The sequence below is a fragment of the Schistocerca nitens genome, chromosome 9 (genome assembly GCF_023898315.1).
Source record: "Schistocerca nitens isolate TAMUIC-IGC-003100 chromosome 9, iqSchNite1.1, whole genome shotgun sequence".
NCBI classification, from domain to species: domain Eukaryota; kingdom Metazoa; phylum Arthropoda; class Insecta; order Orthoptera; family Acrididae; genus Schistocerca; species Schistocerca nitens.
The window spans coordinates 130,516,620-130,532,541 of NC_064622.1; the positions used below are offsets into that span (position 1 = coordinate 130,516,620).

The 15,922-nt window shown below is 44.9% G+C and overlaps 1 non-coding gene across 1 annotated transcript; it reads left to right on the forward strand.

The window, feature by feature from the left end:
* The first annotated feature begins 15,221 nt into the window (after positions 1 to 15,221).
* Positions 15,222 to 15,293, forward strand: Trnat-agu (transfer RNA threonine (anticodon AGU)). The gene has a single exon. It is a non-coding gene; the product is annotated as a tRNA-Thr (tRNA).
* The last annotated feature ends 629 nt before the right edge of the window (positions 15,294 to 15,922 follow it).

Consider the following 15,922-nt stretch of genomic DNA (forward strand, 5'->3'; position numbering starts at 1 on the left):
AATTTGCGTGCAAGAAATGATGTAAAACGAAACACGACGTCAGAATTGTGGTCGGGAAAAAATCCTGACTGAGAGGGAGCGGTGACGCATTTCACGGCTTGTGAATCAAAATTGCTTCCAAACTAGATAGGAATTGCTGCAGGCAGTGAACTGTGGTCCATCCCCACCTGTTAGCTCGAGAACATTGCGGCGGGAACTGCATGCAGTGACCATTTGGAGTCGGTCACCTCACAAGAGGTTGTTGCTCACATAGAAACATATAGCGGACAAAGCAATGTCTACCTGACCAGAAGAATATGTGACCGGTTGTCTAAACACTCCCCCATCCTATCACATCTCGACTGGCCTGCAAAACCCCTTGACTGGAACCCCACAGAAAATCTGTTGGATGTGTTGGAACAGCTGATAAAACACCACCAGCATCCTCACAATTTGGTGGAATTGCGTGATCAAATCCTCAGCGAGAGGCTCAGCCTGGATCCGACATACCTGCAAAACCTTGTAGACTCACTTCCTAACTGAACCCAGGCGGTTATTAAGTCCAGAGATGGAATTACACGGTATTAAATGTTTGTAATGGTTTCCGTAGGGGTGACTAATTTTGTGGCTGGTTAGTTTATCACGTGAACTGTGTTATACATTAATATAATTTTGCAAGTACGTTCAGTGATATATGTGGATACAGTCTGCAAAGTATGTTAAAGTTAGTAGTAAAGAAATAATCAATTAAAACGTCATGTCAAGTGCTGTAGTTTTGTTGTAAGAACAGCGAAAATGTAGTACACAATAAATATTTTTTATTTTCTCACCTTAAGAGGGATGTAAGAAAGAAAGAGTCTTATGAATATTTGAAATTATGTTTAGAGTTTGGTGGGAGCCGTTAAATGCTCTCATTCTCAAATACTGGGTCATTATAGTTTGTGTGTCACACTATACTACATCAAGACACACAAACAGTTTCTAAGTGTACCACTTGTCTTACTCTACTAGAAACTTAACATGGATTATATGTCATAATGAGTAGATTATGACAACATTTTAAATTTTTGAATTTCGTCGAAAAATTATTTGAAATATTGAATATCAAATTTTAGGTTCCCCTGGAAGCAACCTACAACTAGAATTTGTGAACCATGAACCATTAACCGGGTTAACGGGGGGGAGTGGGGGGGGAGGAACTTTCGTGAAAAACACACACTTTTTAAAAGAAGCACCAAACGCACAATGAGATTTTTTACAGTATTTTTCTTGAAATTAACATATTTACTGTTAAGTTTCTTGGGTTATATATATTTAACTTATTTATGGAATTTAAAAAATTTAGTTTCAAAAATAATATATGTACCTTGTTCTCAGAGACTATTCAAAATATTTATACAGGATTTCTTCTTTTTAATCTCTTTGCATACAGTAATCTCCGCACATGAGATTTTTTGAATGTATCAAATAGGAGAATTTTAATAACTTTTTAAGTATAATATAAAATTCATGCAAAATTCCAAGTACTTTGACCCACATCTCAGATTAACATTGAGAATTTCAACATTTACTTTTGAGGCAACATTTAATGGTTTTTAAGAAATAATTGTACAAAATTTCATAATTCTGGTCTTCATAGATTAAGAGAAAAGGGTAAATATACTTTAAGTAACACAATTTGGAGTAAATACAATTTAAAGTGCAACCTAATGTTTATCTTGTCACCTCTTCAGAAGGAGTTACTACATTTGTACTTAAGGCCCTCTTTCCCCTATGGCTCCTCTTCTCGTTTCTTGTTTTCTATCTTCCTTCTTTTTCAGTTCCAGAGAGGCGTTGTACATCTATTTTTCTCATGTCTTGACTGGAATTTCCTCTCTTAAAGCCCATTCTCTTTAATGCCTTATCTTCCCTTGGTTCCCATAATTCAATACAAGAATCGAATACTTGTCGCAATCTCCATCAATAGCACAAGGCAAAACAAGAACTGCTTATATAAACAGAGCAGCAGGTTTGTTAATGTTTCCAAGATACAGAACAGAGTCACAGATGATGCATAGAACCAAAGAGTGTATATCACAGCCTTCTAGATGTATCCCGTGGAAGTTTGTTTGAAAGTAACCCACAGAATCGTCGTCCACCGAGCTAATATAGAAGCGTTGCTCCAAAAAGTGGGCGTGGCGGGCAATTCGCGTGACACATTTAATTATTTTTCAGGCACTTCGGATGTGGTTTCATTGTTATAACTTTGGGGTCTTATTGTCAATTCCTACTAATAAATAATAAATAAATTGAAAATTGACATTTTCGGTCAGTTTCATGAACGTCCCCCCTTTAAGGCCGCTTATACGAGTCACAGAGAAGCGCTTCCCTGCAGCGGGCCGTCTTCACAAGGCGCAGCGCGGCTAGAAAGAAAAACGGCTCCTTTGTCGTCGCTTCGATCTACCGCTGCTGCGGTGTCGCCGTGTTTCGCTTCTGTCAAGAAGTCTGATAAGCAGGATGCCTCTCTGTCACTCCTCTCACTGAATAAGAAAATCAAAAAGTGGCAATTTAAAAGTAAATCCCAGGGACCACTATTTTTAGTGGAAAGGGAACTTAAAGGTTCATTGAAAAGGTAGCCAGTTTTCCCTAATATGTGGTGGCTACAAATGATAAACATACACGTGTCGTGGGTCGCATTATTACAGCAACAAAAACATTTTCTCGATATTGTTGCTGGCCATGCGTGATTCACACCACAGACTCAATTGACATTGGAGCAAATAACAGATCAAATGAAACTATTTGGTTGTACAGACCTATTAAACTTTGAAACCTCTGTGATGTATATATGAACCCTGAAGTAAGGAATAAAAAATTCTAAGTACGGATTCGAAGACGAGCCCGCTTCTCACTAGACAGAGCCACTGCGCCACCCTGGCACATTGGCTCTGCACAACTGCAGGGACTACTCTAGCACGCCTTCCTTCTCAATCAAAATTCCCATTCACGCCTCAACCCACTCGCTCGATATTCCCCCTAAACTCGAACAGCACTGCAGAGTATCTCCAACGTTACACGTCCTGGATGTCTGAGACTTGAAAAGGTCTATGGAACCATATAATTTCATTTGATGAAAGCGGCTTTGCCAGGGTTCCAACCAGCATCCTCCGGTTCGTTCGATGCTAACAAGGGAACCTCCCCATCGCACCCCCCTCAGATTTAGCTATAAGTTGGAACAGTGGATAGGCCTTGAAAAACTGAACACAGATAAATCGAGAAAACACGAAGAAGTTGTGTGGAACTATGAAAAAAATTAGCAAAATATACGAACTGAGTAGTCCACGTGCAACATATACAACTTCAAGGGCGCTGTGGTCCTGTGGTTAGCGTGAGCAGCTATGGGGTGAGAGGTCCTTGGTTCAAGTACTCCCTCGACCGAAAATTTTAATTTTTTGTTTTCAGACAATTATTATCTGTCCGTCTGTCCGACCGATGCGATCACTTTTTTGGGAGTGATAATCACATCCACAAGAAAACCTAAATCGGGCAAGGTAGAAGAATCTTTTTACCCATTCGCCAAGTGTACAAGTTAGGTGGGTCGACAACATATTACTGTCATGTGACGCACATGCCGTCAACAGTATCGTATAGAATATATCAGACGTATTTTCCTGTGGAGGAATCGGTTGACCTATGACCTTGCGATGAAATGTTTTCAGTTCCCATTTGAGAAGCACGTCCTTTCGTCTACTAATCGCACGGTTTTGCGGTGCGGTCGCAAAACACAGACACTAAACTTATTACAGTGAACAGAGACGTCAATGAACGAACGGACAGATCATAACTTTGCGAAAGTAAATTTTTCACTCCGGGGAGGACTTAAACCATGGACCTCTTACTCCGCAGCTGCTCACGCTAACCACAGGACCACGGCGCTCCTGACTGCACATCGCCCTTGAAGTTGTATATGTTGCACGTGGACTACTCAGTGTGTATATTTTGCTATTTTTTTCATAGTTCCACACAACTTCTTCCTGTTTTCTCGATTGATCTGTGTTCAGTTTTTCAAGACCTATCCACTGTTCCAACTTACAGCTAAATCTGAGGGGGGTGCGATGGGGAGGTTCCCTTGTAAGGTGATAATCCATTACAGTTGGAGACCCTCTGAAATGCTGTTCCGAATTTATGGAAATACCAAGTGGGCTGGGGCATGAATGAAAATTTGGATTGAGCAGGAAGACATGCTAGGACAGTGCGAAGCCACAGTGCCAGAGTGGCATAGTGGTTAGCACATCAGCCTACTGAGCAGGTGACCTGGGTTCGAATCCTGGCTATGGTACAAATCCTCATTCGTTGCTTCAGTCTGAATGCATACATCATAAACGTATGGGACTTGAAAAGGTCTCTGGAAGTATATACAACGGCATTTCGAAAAGTAAAGATACAATGGCTCGCAGTCCTTAAATAGAACATTTATTTAGAAAACGCCAGTTACATATTATTAACTGGATTATTTGTTATTTTTCTACATAATCACCACCGTTATCCAAACATTTGTTAAGTCGGTGCACCAGCTTTTGTATCCCACAGTCATAGAACGTTGCCGCCCCTTGTCGGAACCACATTTCAACTTCATCTTTGATCTCTTCATCGTCATGGAATGATTTTCCACCAAGATGTGACTTCAGGTAACGGAAGACACGGAAGTCTGTGGGCGCAATGTCCGGGCTGTATGGCGGATGGTCCAATACGTCCCATTTGAATTGTTTGAGTAGTGCTTTGGTTACGAGCGCTGTGTGAGGCCGAGCGTTGTCACGAAGCAAGCGGACTCCACTTGTCAGCATTCCCCTGCGTTTGTTTTGAATTGCCCTTCGAAGACGTTTGAAAGTCTGGCAATATGCAGCAGCATTAATTGTCGTTCCAGGAGGCATAAATTCCAACAGAAGAATGCCTTGTTTGTCCCAAAAAACAGAAGCCATGATTTTCTTCGCTGAAATCGACGTTTTGCATTTCTTGGCTTTTGGTAAATTCGAATGGCGCCATTGCATTGATTGTTGCTTGGATTCAGGTGTATGGTGATAAACCCATGTCTCGTAACCAGTCACAGTGTGATCAAGGAACTCATCATCTGCTGCAGCATAGCGTGTGAGGAAGTCGAGTGCAAAGCCCATCCTCTTCTTTTTGTGTTCTTCCGTTAACAGTTTTGGAACCCAGCGCGCACACAATTTCCTGTACCCTAACTTGACAGTCATACACGTTCGGTATGATCTGATGCAGTATTTCAATGTGAGACGTCTATTCGCACAAATCGCTTCTTCTGTTCTCCGAAGAAGGGCATCAAAGATCACAGATGGCCGACCTGTTCTTGTTCGTCATGAGCATTGGTCCTACCTTCAGAGAAATGATGACACCATTTCGTTACATTTTGTCGATTCGTAATGTTCCCATAAACAGAAACAATTTCTTTGTGAACATCCGCTGGTCGCTGATCTTTTGCATGAAGAAAACGTATGACGAAGCGTTCTTCGCATTTGGCGGGATTCTAAATCGGCGCAGCCACTTTAAACACGACATACTCCAACCAGAAGCAACGTTCAACTGCCGAACGACCGCGAGGAGAAAGCTAACGGTTCAAGGTTAACACCAGTGTTGCCAACTTGCTCGCCAAAACTCTTCTGTTCCTCTGGTGTACGGTGTATCTTTACTTTCCGAAATACCCTCGTAGTTTCATTTGTTTAAAGCATCTATTCCCGGGTATCGGGCAGGATCCCTCATTTCTTTTGATGCTGAGATGCAGTACCAATACAGCTGGAGAGCTTCTGCAAAGCTGCTTGAGTTTAGGGGAATACAAAGTGGTCTGAGGCTTGAACGGGAATTTAGGCTGAGGAGGGAAGTGTGCTAGGGTAGCCTGTGCACTTGTGTAAAGCCACTGTGCCAGAGTGAAAAATAGTGGTTACTGCATTAGACTTTGCTACAAATTTTCATTCATCGCTTCAGTGTGCATATATACAAAATGGAAGATCGCCAGATTACTCTGTGTTCGAGAACTGATTGCTTCAAAAGAAGGTAATAGAGAATGAAACTGAATTTCTTCAAAACAGGTAGTTGTATGACGGCTGAGATTACTTCCCTCTTGTAATTGTTGGTGATTGAGGTTTCGCTAGCTCGTCTTTCTTATTGCTTTAATATGGAGCCAATTTCTTTTCAAAGTGTTTTCAGGTACAATATCTTTAGGGCTAGAAGATATGTTGAATGTACTTTTGGCATTCTTGCTAAATCTTGCACTGTTGGCAAGGCACATGGGGGAGGGGGTTATGGACAGACGCTGGACGCTGTAGGGAAATGCCGAGTGCAGGAGGGGAAATGCCATTCTAAACTGAAGCCTACACTCAAGTTTTTGTAAATACAACTACATGCCCACACATGCATGGTGACCATTCAAAAAGATGTCACCTCACCTCTCCTTTGGTTAGTATCTAAAAAGAAATCCGTTGAAAATGTAGCGATTCATTTTCGGTTGGCTTGTTAACCATTTGTATCTTTCAGAGAAGCGTCATGAGTGGCGAATTTTGAGTAAAATCTTCACACGTCTCTTGTTACGATATTAAAATTTATTTCTTTTGCCAAAACACAGCGGAGTTTAAGCAATGTCACCTTGCTAACATGTTTTGCAGACGCAATTGCGAGAGAATTCTGAAACAGTGGTTTGTTAAGTTTATTAAGTGAGGAACTGAGGAAAAGTAAAGTCAGTAGCTTATGAAAAAGTATACGCTCGATACAAAACAAACGTATAATGTCTTCACGTATGTTGTTCCAAAACCCACAGTACTTCTCGTTTCACCTGCTATCGATGGCCCTTAAAAATTACATTCTTTCATCAGAAAAGTCTGTAAATGGTGAAATTACATGGTAGATAATGAATTTTTGCATACTAACCATATCAAACTACTCTTCCATTGCGTGTTATCATTTGCCAAAATACGTTTGGTTTCTCAAACCGTTTATGAAATATGAGGAATGATCTGGCTTTATCGCTGGCGCGGCGCGATCGCAAATGAGTGTTCTACATCAGCTCAATTTTCTTGGGGTTTGGTGACAGATAGAGACTTCTATCCAAGTGTAAAGAAAAATTCTATATGTTAACTAAATCTCTTACTCAGTAACTTATTATGTAATACGCACTAAACGCAAAATCATAGCAAACCCTATTTTTCATTGTACACTTTTTCGAATTTCGCGCTGTGTGTTACTTCGATGTATCACAGTAACTATAACCATTAACGAAATGAGGGGCACATCATCATGAACCTGACGCATAAAGCTACAAGTAACGCAAATATAATTTTTTATCGAATATTTTCTGTATAATCGTTTGATGTTTGATTGCAGGGCGTGCACCTCGATCTGTCATCACCGACGGGCCAAAATGAGACAAAAGTTGTTGGCTTCTCCTTCCCAACGAACGAATGAACTCGCCCAGCGCTTTGGATGAAAACTGATCACTGCGCATTCAAGAAGCGGGCAACGTCTCGTGTTAACAGTCTCGTAACGTATTGGGATTCCTGCTCAGTGTTATTTGGAAGTACGATCGTGTGAGTCATACTGTCGGCTAGAGTGAAAGCCGAAACAGAATATTTCATCGATCGATATGCAACACAGAGTTTGAGGAGTCTGCAGCTCGTGGTCCAATGGGTAGCGTTACTACCTCTGGATCACAGGGTCCCGGGTTCGATTCCCAGCCGGGTTGGGGATTTACTCTGCCCGGGGACTGGGTGTCTGTGTTGTCCTCATCATTTCATCATCATCCTAATCATTCGTGACTGTGGCTAGATTGGACTGTGAAAAAAATATTGGACTGTGATAACATTGGGACTATGTCAGGGCGTTGATGGCCGAGCTGTTGAGCGCCCCACAAACCAAACATCATCATCATCAGAGTGTGAAATATTTAAATAAACTGCAGAAAACTGAACTTATTACCAGACGTTGGACGTAAACGTTCTTCAGAGAAGAAGACGTTTGGTAAGCGTCGCTCACATTTCTTCCAGCTAGTAGGCTGTTTAGTTTTTTATGTTGGTAACGCCACGTAGTGCTCTGTATGAAAATCGCTGACTGCGCTGTGTGCAGTCTGTGGCTGGTTGGACTCATTGTTGGAATATTCGCTTGTATAGTGTTGGGCAGTTGGATGTGAACAGTGCGTAGCGTTGGCCAGTTGGAGGTGAGCCGCCAGCAGTGGTGGATGTGGGGAGAGAGGTGCCAGAGTTTTGAGCGGTTGATCTGGACGTCTGTCCGTCAGAAAAAGGAAATCTGAAAAGATGAATGTCATGAACTGATACATATATTATGACTTTTGAACACTATCAATGTAAATACATTGTTTGTTCTCTATCAAAATCATTCATTTGCTAACTATATGCTTATCAGTAGTTAGTGGCTTCTGCAGTTAGAATCTTTCATTCAGCTGGCAGTATTGGCGCTTGCTGTATTGCAGTAGTTCGAGTAACGAAGATTTTTGTGAGGTAAGTGACTCATGAAAGGTATAAGTTATTGTTAGTCATGGCTATTGTTTTGTAGGGATTGTTGAAAGTCAGATTGCGTTGCACTAAAAATATTGTGCGTCAGTTTAGTGATGATCAGAATAAGTAAAGAGAGAGCTGTCTGAGTAAGTTCAGTTTTGCTCAGCTGTTTGAAAATAAAATAACGTAAGAAGTTTTCCAGCACTGTCATTCTTTACATACAATGGGGAAGTTTCATATGTCATTCTTTGCAACCAAAGCGGAAGTTTTAAAATATTTAAATAAGGTACAGAAAATTGAACTTTTCACCAGACGTTAGAGGCAAACATTCGTCAGAAAAGACGACGTTTGGTAAGCGTAGCTCACATTTTTCCCGCTTGTATTGGGTATGCTGTCATGTCATGTTACACATAAGTGCGCACAGTGTCTTCAGATCTGGATCATGAAGAAAACTGTGCCATATCCAGCACGTTATTATAATATCTTGAGCAAATTCTGGAGGTACGAGGGTTGGAACTTAAATAGTGGCAACTACACTCCTGGAAATGGAAAAAAGAACACATTGACACCGGTGTGTCAGACCCACCATACTTGCTCCGGACACTGCGAGAGGGCTGTACAAGCAATGATCACACGCACGGCACAGCGGACACACCAGGAACCGCGGTGTTGGCCGTCGAATGGCGCTAGCTGCGCAGCATTTGTGCACTGCCGCCGTCAGTGTCAGCCAGTTTGCCGTGGCATACGGAGCTCCATCGCAGTCTTTAACACTGGTAGCATGCCGCGACAGCGTGGACGTGAACCGTATGTGCAGTTGACGGACTTTGAGTGAGGGCGTATAGTGGGCATGCGGGAGGCCGGGTGGACGTACCGCCGAATTGCTCAACACGTGGGGCGTGAGGTGTCCACAGTACATCGATGTTGTCGCCAGTGGTCGGCGGAAGGTGCACGTGCCCGTCGACCTGGGACCGGACCGCAGCGACGCACGGATGCACGCCAAGACCGTAGGATCCTACGCAGTGCCGTAGGGGACCGCACCGCCACTTCCCAGCAAATTAGCGACACTGTTGCTCCTGGGGTATCGGCGAGGACCATTCGCAACCGTCTCCATGAAGCTGGGCTACGGTCCCGCACACCGTTAGGCCGTCTTCCGCTCACGCCCCAACATCGTGCAGCCCGCCTCCAGTGGTGTCGCGACCGGCGTGAATGGAGGGACGAATGGAGACGTGTCGTCTTCAGCGATGAGAGTCGCTTCTGCCTTGGTGCCAATGATGGTCGTATGCGTGATTGGCGCCGTGCAGGTGAGCGCCACAATCAGGACTGCATACGACCGAGGCACACAGGGCCAACACCCGCCATCATGGTGTGGGGAGCGATCTCCTACACTGGCCGTACACCACTGGTGATCGTCGAGGGGACATTGAATAGTGTACGGTACATCCAAACCGTCATCGAACCCATCGTTCTACCATTCCTAGACCGGCAAGGGAACTTGCTGTTCCAACAGGACAATGCACGTCCGCATGTATCCCGTGCCACCCAACGTGCTCTAGAAGGTGTAAGTCAACTACCCTGGCCAGCAAGATCTCCGGATCTGTCCCCCATTGAGCATGTTTGGGACTGGATGAAGCGTCGTCTCACGCGGTCTGCACGTCCAGCACGAACGCTGGTCCAACTGAGGCGCCAGGTGGAAATGGCATGGCAAGCCGTTCCACAGGACTACATCCAGCATCTCTACGATCGTCTCCATGGGAGAATAGCAGCCTGCATTGCTGCGAAAGGTGGATATACACTGTACTAGTGCCGACATTGTGCATGCTCTGTTGCCGGTGTCTATGTGCCTGTGGTTCTGTCAGTGTGATCATGTGATGTATCTGACCCCAGGAATGTGTCAATAAAGTTTCCCCTTCCTGGGACAATGAATTCACGGTGTTCTTATTTCAATTTCCAGGAGTGTATTTATTCACAACCAATACAAAAGAGTTACATGTTTGCACCTGTTACTATCCTTCAAAGTAATCACCAGCATTGTGTAGAACCCGTTGCCAGCGATGTGGAAGGCGTAGTATCCCGTTAGCAGAGCCTGTTCTGTTGATGGTGCGAATGCAGCGGTCTACTGCCTGTCGAATCTCTGGAACAGTTCTGAACCGAATGCCACGAAGTGGTTCCTTTATCTTCGTAATCAAATCAAAGTCACAAGGACTTATGTCCGGGGAGTATGGTGGATGGTACAGTACTTCCCAGTCCCATCGACCGAACACAGTAGCCACAGCTTGCGCTGTATGCGCCCGCGCATTTTCATGCAAAATGACGGGTGGGTTGCGCAGAAAGGGTCGCCGCTTCGTCCGCAAAGCTGGTCGCAGGTGGATTGACGGTCTGCCGTGTAACGTAATGCGTTAGGATAACACCATCACAGTCGTACACGAGAATCACCATAACTTTGGACTGCTCCATTCGCACCATCAACAGAACAGAGTTTGCGGGTCTGCTAACGGTGTACTACGCCTTCCACATCGCTGGCAACGGGTTCTACACAACGCTGGTGACTACTTTGAAGGACAGTAACAGGTACAAACATCTCCTTTGTATCGGTTGTGAATAAATAGTTGCCACTATTTAAGTTCCAACCCTCGTAGATTTGGAGGCCGATTAAAATGCTGCATTCTTGGACAAGAATGCCAAAAATACATTCAACATATCTTCTATAGTCCGAAACAAGAACGATAGCGGTACGCGCAGCTCGAGACAACGATGGAGATTACATTGTTGCGGATTCCAAGGTAATGGTTGCGGTAAGCGAGTGCAAGTAGTCTGCGCTTGAAGAAAGCGTGTATATTGCAAATTATCTCTCGCTTGCTTGTGGAGAATTTGTCGGTTACCACCACCACCAGTCGCGACAAATCACAACATATGGAAGAAAAATTCAGTAAGTAACTCGCTAAGATCACATTCAGCGCTCTCAATGGCTACGACATTCAAATCAGAGCGCTGAGAACATTAATGAACGCTCATTGGTTGTCGGAGGATGCGTGACGTAAATGCGCAGAACAAGTCTGTTCTCGACGTTCGTCGTTCGTGGCTCCAACTGTAGTCCTACGTAGGCTGTATCTCAAAACTCTTTGAAAATGAATTGTCTCCGTATTAACGCGGTAATAAAGATGACGTAACGAAATCTTTATCACCAACGATTGTAAGGGAAAGTCACCACAACGTTCGTACCAGTGCCCACTTTGGAGAAGTTTAGTTTCATTGTCAGCTGACTTCTTATGGAGCAATCAATTCTTGAACACAGCTGAATATGGCGATATTCTATGTGCTCCAACGTCAATGAACATGAATCTATGGTGGGAACAACACATGCCAAGCAACCATATCGAGAAAATGTTTTTGTTGCAATAAAGCGAACCAGTCATCTGCCTTTTTAACACGTATAGGTTTACCATTGTAGCCGCCACACATTTAGGTAAACTGGCCGCCTTTTTAGTAAACCTTTAACTGCCCTTCATTAGAAAAAAGAGCGGCGTCCGAGATTTACTTTTGAACTACCACTTGTAGGTTGTCTCATTCAGTAAGACAAGTGAAAGAGAGGAATGCTACTCTTCAGACTCCGTGACGCAACCGAAACAAGGAGGAATTGCAGCAGCGGCGGACCAAAGAGACGACGAAGGTGCCGCTTCTCTTTCCAGCAGAGACGCCCCGGCCAGCGCAGCGCCTTGTGTAGGCCCTGAGTACTGCAGAGAAGCGCTTCTCTGTGGCTCCATCTACAGGCGGTCGTCACCAAAATAGCTCGCTCAAGGTCACATCCGCTGTGTGATGCCTTCAGTCACAAAACGCTGTGATTTGTCCGCGTCACTGTTTTGTTGTGACATACACATACATAAACTAACAGCAAAAACTTGCAGTATTTCGGAATCGACTGTGTGCGGTAAAAACGGTGATATACCATCGACAGAATCTCCAGATGGTGAACACGTGTTCAGATTTTCCAAGAAAAGGATATAAAATAGAACGAAAGACTGCGTACGGTATTTGACAACTAAGAAAAAAGCGAGTGCGTAGAACTGTTCTTCCTTACTACGATAGAGCGCAGGCTAGAAAAATATGAGGTGTTCTCCGTGAAAAAAATTAATTTTTCTGGTCTAGAGACCTCTGATTTCGTCTTCTCTGGCTTTATTTTCGGCTTAGAAAATTACACTACTGGCCATTAAAATTGCTACACCACGAAGATGACGTGCTACAGACGCCAAATTTAACCGACAGGAGGAAGATGCTGTGATATGCAAATGATTAGCTTTTCAGAGCATTCACACAAGGTTGGCGCCGGTTGCGATACCTACATCGTGCTGACATGAGGAAAGTTTCCAACCGATTTCTCATACACAAACAGAAGATGACCGGCGTTGCCTGGTGAAACGCTGTTGTGATGCCTCGTGTAAGGAGGAGAAATTCGTACCATCACGATTCCGACTTTGATAAGGGTCGGATTGTAGCCTATCGCGATTGCGGTTTATCGTATCGCGACATTGCTGCTCGCGTTGGTCGAGATCCAATGACTGTTAGCAGAATATAGAATCAGTGGGTTCAGGAGGGTAATACGGAACGCCGTGCTGGATCCGAACGGCCTCGTATCACTACCACTCGAGATGACAGGCATCTTATCCGCATGGCTGTAACGGATCGTGCAGCCACGTGTCGATCCCTGAGTCAACAGAGGGGGACGTTTGCAAGACAACAACCATCTGCAGGAACAGTTCGTCGACGTTTGCAGCAGCATCGACTATCAGCTCGGAGACCATGGCTGCGGTTAACCGTGACGCTGCATCACAGACAGGAGCGCCTGCGATGGTGTACTCAACGACGAGCCTGGATGCACGAATGGCAAAAGGTCATTTTTTCGGATGAATCCAGGTTTTGTTTACAGCATCATGATGGTCGCATCCGTGTTTGACGACATCGCGGTGAACGCACATTGGAAGCGTCTATTCGTCATCGCCATACTGGGGTATCACCCGGCGTGATGGTATGGGGTGCCATTGGTTGCATGCCTCGGTCACCTCTTGTTCTCATTGACGGCACATTGAACAGTGGACGTTACATTTCAGATGTGTTATGACCCGTGGCTCTACCCTTCATTCGATCCCTGCGAAATCCTACATTTCAGCAGGATAATGCACGACCGCAGGTCCTGTACGGGCCTTTCTGGATACAGAAAATGTCTGACTGCTGCCCTGGCCAGCACGTTCTCCGGATCACTCACCAATTGAAAACGTCTGGTCAATGGTGGCAGAGCAACTGGCTCGTCACAATACGCCAGTCACTACTCTTGATGATCTGTGGTATCGTGTTGAAGCTGCGTGGGCAGCTGTACCTGCACACTCCATCCAAGCTCTGTTTGACTCAATGCTCAGGCGTATCAAGGCCGTTATTGCGGCCAGAGGTGGTTGTTCTGGGTACTGATTTTTCAGGATGAATGCACCCAAATTGCGTGAAAATATAATCACATATCAGTTCTAGTATAATATATTTGGCCAATGAATACCGGTTTATCATCTGCATTTCTTCTTGGTGTAGCAATTTTAATGGCCGGTAGTGTAGTTATTTGTAATGTTTTCGTTCTTCATCAGTGTATATTAACAATGTTTGATATGAAATTACATTAAAGGCACTGAAAAGAGACTAGTTCTTTACAACAAACAATGAAAAAAAGATGAAATATACGGTAAGGGCCTCCCGGCGGATACGCCTGATCGCCTGATGATAAAGTCTTTTGAAGTGACGACACTTCCGCGACTCGCACTTCGTTGAGGATGATATGATGATGAAGACAACACAACACGGAGTCCTTGAGCGGAGAACATCTCCAACCCAGACGGGTATCGAACCCAGGCCCCCCGTCATGCAAGCCGGCACGACGTCCACTCAGCTGCGGTGGTGGACGACAAACAATTAAATGAATATAGTGATAATAATTTCAAGGGAAATAATTCAGATGTTGCATTAAGAACACTGTCATTTTACCTTTGTTATTTAATTAATGAAATCGGATACCAACCACTGGTTAGATACCGTCATATTGTCAAGGCAATGAGTCCTGAAGTCAAGTGAAGCAATTTGCAAAGTATTCTCTCACTTCAGTATCTGCAAAAGCAGCCCGTAAACCAAGTCGAAATATCCCTTGCAGCCGGCCGCTGTGGACGAGCGGTTCTAGGCGCTTCAGTCCGGAACCGCGCGACCGCTTCAGTCGCAGGTTCGAATCCTGCCTCGGGCATGGATGTGTGTGATCTCCTTAGGCTAGTTAGGTTTCAGTAGTTCTAAGTTCTAGGGGACTGATGACCTCAGATGTTAAGTTCCATAGTGCTCAGAGCTATTTGAACCATTTTTATCCCTTGCAGGGGACACTCGTAGCTTTCGTCTTCAACACGTAATTCCATCTTTTCTCCTGAAAAAGTCGTGCAACACCCAACATTATTTTACAGTGTCGCCTGCTAACTCTGTACATGCGATGGACGGTTGCGCCATTCATTGGCCAAAATGCCCGAAGTACATTCCACAAACCTTCGAGCACAGCTTGTACTGTAGCTCCACACACTTTGTTTCGTGGGTAAATTTCTTCCAGAGTAGTCTGTCCTTTCAAGAATCTTCAATTTTTTATTGTGTGGACATCTAGTGGGCTCAGGGGTGAAAGGGAATTTGGCTTGCGGAGGGAAGTGTTCTAGGATAGTCCATGCAGCTGTGCAAAGACCCTCTGCCAGGGTGGCATAGTGGTTATTCCATCTGCCTAGTGAGCAGCAGATCTGGGTTCAAATCCCAGCTTTGGTATAAATTTTTCTTCGTCGCTTCAGGCTGCGTATCTACATGGTAGATGTTTAAGACTTGAAAAGGCCTGTGGAAGTACACTCCTGGAAATGGAAAAAAGAACACATTGACACCGGTGTGTCAGACCCACCATACTTGCTCCGGACACTGCGAGAGGACTGTACAAGCAATGATCACACGCACGGCACAGCGGACACACCAGGAACCGCGGTGTTGGCCGCCGAATGGCGCTAGCTGCGCAGCATTTGTGCACCGCCGCCGTCAGTGTCAGCCAGTTTGCCGTGGCATACGGAGCTCCATCGCAGTCTTTAACACTGGTAGCATGCCGCGACAGCGTGGACGTGAACCGTATGTGCAGTTGACGGACTTTGAGCGAGGGCGTATAGTGGGCATGCGGGAGGCCGGGAGGACGTACCGCCGAATTGCTCAACACGTGGGGCGTGAGGTCTCCGCAGTACATCGATGTTGTCGCCAGTGGTCGGCGGAAGGTGCACGTGACCGTCGACCTGGGACCGGACCGCAGCGACGCACGGATGCACGCCAAGACCGTAGGATCCTACGCAGTGCCGTAGGGGACCGCACCGCCACTTCCCAGCAAATTAGGGACACTGTTGCTCCTGGGGTATCGGCGA